We start from the raw sequence: 3,469 nt of genomic DNA, 5'->3' as shown, positions 1-3,469 counted from the left end.
TTTTTTCAATTTTTATGAGAAAGGGTTCCAACCCGGCAACCGCCACACATTTTGGAATGGAGCTCTTGCGAAACATTCCAACTTACGTGGTATTGAGGGTCTTAGGCTTGGCCTCGAGTTCAAGCGTCCCTACCACATATGCCGTGTAAACAGCCGGAGCCCCCCTCGGCCCACTCCCCCACCCCAACCGGCCCACCCCACCCCTCCCCTCCCCTCCCCTCCCCTCCCCTAGTGGTCTGTGAGTAAGAGTGTCAATCCGTCCGGTTCCTGTAATTTTGTCTGGATTTGATGTGGTTTACATTTTTTAAAATTGAAATCAAAACCAAATTGAATAGAAAACAATAAAAATCAAAATTGTTTTGCATTCGATCGGATTGACGATAACGAAAACAACATCAACTTTTCTAACTCTATATATTCATGTGTTTCCCCGTTCTCCTACATTCGTTCTATTCTTTTTTTATATGATTCTCTCATGTTTCATGTTTTCCTGTTTTTTTATCTTCCCACTCTCACATGATAAACAAATTATTTCTTCCATTAGCATGTATGATTTTGTAATTCCATTGTAAAATAACTCATCATTTTTCATTTGTACTTGAATATATATATATATAAATAGTTTTTTTTTTTTTGTTGAAAATATATATATAAATAGTTAGTCCTAGCATATTATTTACTTTATGTTTCAAGTATGATGCAACAATTGTTGATTATTAAATTAATCATTGTTTTATTAATTAATCTAATTAATGTAGGGGCTAGTATTTGAGTGAGAGATATTGATTTCTATTCGTTTTGTTTTTTTCTATTCAATTTATAATCGTATGTTTTTGTTGTACAAATCAAAATCGAACTGGAAAGAGAACCTATGAAATAAAAATCGATCATTTTTCTGCAATTTAGTTCAATAGTAAAAGGTCTCTTTTAGTTATAGTATTCATTTCTAGTTCAATTTTGACACCCTTACCTGTGAGCCCTCAATAGTCAATATGATTGCACCAAAAAACTCATCACACACAAATAAATCTATACACCAAATGATAGGTTATTGAATCGTGTCCCTTGACATTGCCTTTTAAGACCGTAGACATCTTCAATGGTGCAATTGGGAAAATCGCAAATTGGCCTCCAAAATAAAAATTGTTGGATGTAGAGGTATCAATCGGTCAATTTCCCCACCAATGTAAGGCACCGATCATTTAGGTACTTGGGCCTCGTGTTTTCAAAATTACACTCATACCCCCTAAGGTTGATGGTGTTAGTCAAGTGTTAATTGTGAAATGTAAAAGACAATTTTACCATTAAAACCAAAACATCTCAAATTGAAAGAACATTATACCTTTTGTTCATCTTCAACCCAAACATCCCTAAAATCAAATATGTACCGTTGTGAGAGAGAATTGTGCAAACTGATGAAGAAAGGAAGAAAAAAGAAGGGGGGGATCGAGTTGCATGGAACAAAATACTTGTTCGTTTTTTTCCCACCAACGTCATCGTTGCCAGCTTTGAGTTGGGGATGTTTATTATTCATCACTCCATTATCCTCATGACCATTACCCATCATGATTGGGCTCCTCTCCTTGGAGGACATCCCCCAATGAGTGCCCAATGAGGCATCCGACGGTTGGGTTGTGCCTCACACATCCCGATGGCTGACTGGGTACACGTCAGGATGTGTGCGAAATCGCCTAACCGTCGAATGCCTCATTGGACACTCATTGAGCAATGCCCTCCAAGGAGAAGAGCCGAAGCCTACCCATCATGGGTCTCTTCAACTATCCAGGGGTGGTTGTTCAAAGTCATCATCAAATTCATAATCGTCATCAAAGTAAACGCCTCCCTCTACAACTAACTACTCTCTTCCTTGGTAATATCAATCATTGAAGATGTAAATCATTTAAACTGCCATAGGCAGTTACCACAACCCTCTCCTCTCAATCGCAACCCCGCAACACCCCTGCCTCTCACGCAGAACCACACCACTATGCATAGTCGACCAACTGTTGGTACCCTGCTGCAATTCACGTCATCGTTGCAAGCACCAACCGTCCAGCCCCAGCCCCTAGGTTGAAGAAGATGGGGTGGTGGGGGATCCAGTGGTGGGTGTGATGGGGTACAATAGTGCTCAATGGGTGTATTAGAGTGCGCAGGAGTGGTGAGAAGTTGCAACGGTGGTGGGGTAGGGACGAAATTTTGCAGCTATAAGGGCAGTAGGCTGGCAGCCAAGAAAATGGGAACTTCAAGGGTATTTTTTAAAAAACTAAAACCTAGGAGGGTATTTATGAACTCAAAGGGGAAGTGAATTATTCCATTTCCATGGCTGCCAGTTCCTGCTACCCTGGTAGCAACAAAAATTTGTTTTTTTCTTTTTTTGTGAGGGCAGTGGGGTGGAAAGTGGAGGGTGTAAAGAAAAAGAAGTGGTGGGTCCCACATGTTACACTAAAAAAATGAGAAAAGTAGCACTAACCAGTGCTGTGTGTGGATGTGGACCTATGCCTAGACACAATTCGAAATGAAAAGATCGCCACACCCCTGGAACTTTCAACCTATTTAGAGGGGTACAATGGTTTTTTCGCGTTGGACTGTATTTGGGTGTAGGTACACTTCCACACACAACATCAATTAACATTCTTTCTCCATTAAAAAATAAAATTTAGTAACGATATTTTGGGCATTAAATGAAGTAGCTCTTGCTGACATCATTAGTCGACGGAGACGTTAACGGACTGGGACTACTTGCAACACATTTTAAACTGGAGTGGAGGTTCCATTACTTTTTGAAAAGGGTGTAATTTTCCCATGAATTTTTTGTCAAATTGATTCTATTTGGTCTAGATATTGGTTGATTCATTGTGGTTCAATTTTCAATCAATTCCATCATACTCCAGTTCAAAACCAATTCAAAAAGGATCATTTTAGTTCAAATTTTTTTGGTGATTGGTTTCGGGCGGATTTATCCATTTTCGGGTTAGGTTTTTTTTTTTTTTCTCCGTTTGTTTTGAATTGAAATTCGGGTTAGGTTTTGACACCCCTATTTCTTGACACTCCTTCGCTGCAACCGTCTAAATTAGATTGGTTTCCATCGGTTTTATTGATACGGATTAGGTTTTGACACCCCAATGTCCTTGAGTCCTTGTCACTCCTTTGCCGTGGCGGGAAACTCTCCAATGAATTATGTACACTATTAATCTAAAAAATTCTCTATTTTCTTGCAGAGGAATCGAAAACTCTCTCTAATCCTCCCCTGCACCCGCGTCGAGAGGGACTGGATCCAGAGTCTGGACTCTGGACTGCAAGATTCTCTGCATCCAATCAGCAGAAAGGGAAAAGTATATTCCAACACCCCTTTCATGTTAGGTTTTTTTTGTTTTGATAAACTCCCCTTTCATCTTAGTTAGTTAGTAAATTATTTTTCCTGCACCGCCCATTGGCAGTGGACTCGAAGACTGTACAAAGCCCGGAACCT

Source organism: Telopea speciosissima, chromosome 1 (genome assembly GCF_018873765.1).
Source record: "Telopea speciosissima isolate NSW1024214 ecotype Mountain lineage chromosome 1, Tspe_v1, whole genome shotgun sequence".
Lineage (NCBI taxonomy): Eukaryota > Viridiplantae > Streptophyta > Magnoliopsida > Proteales > Proteaceae > Telopea > Telopea speciosissima.
The sequence above is the reverse complement of the archived record's forward strand: the minus strand, read 5'-3'. Positions refer to the sequence as shown.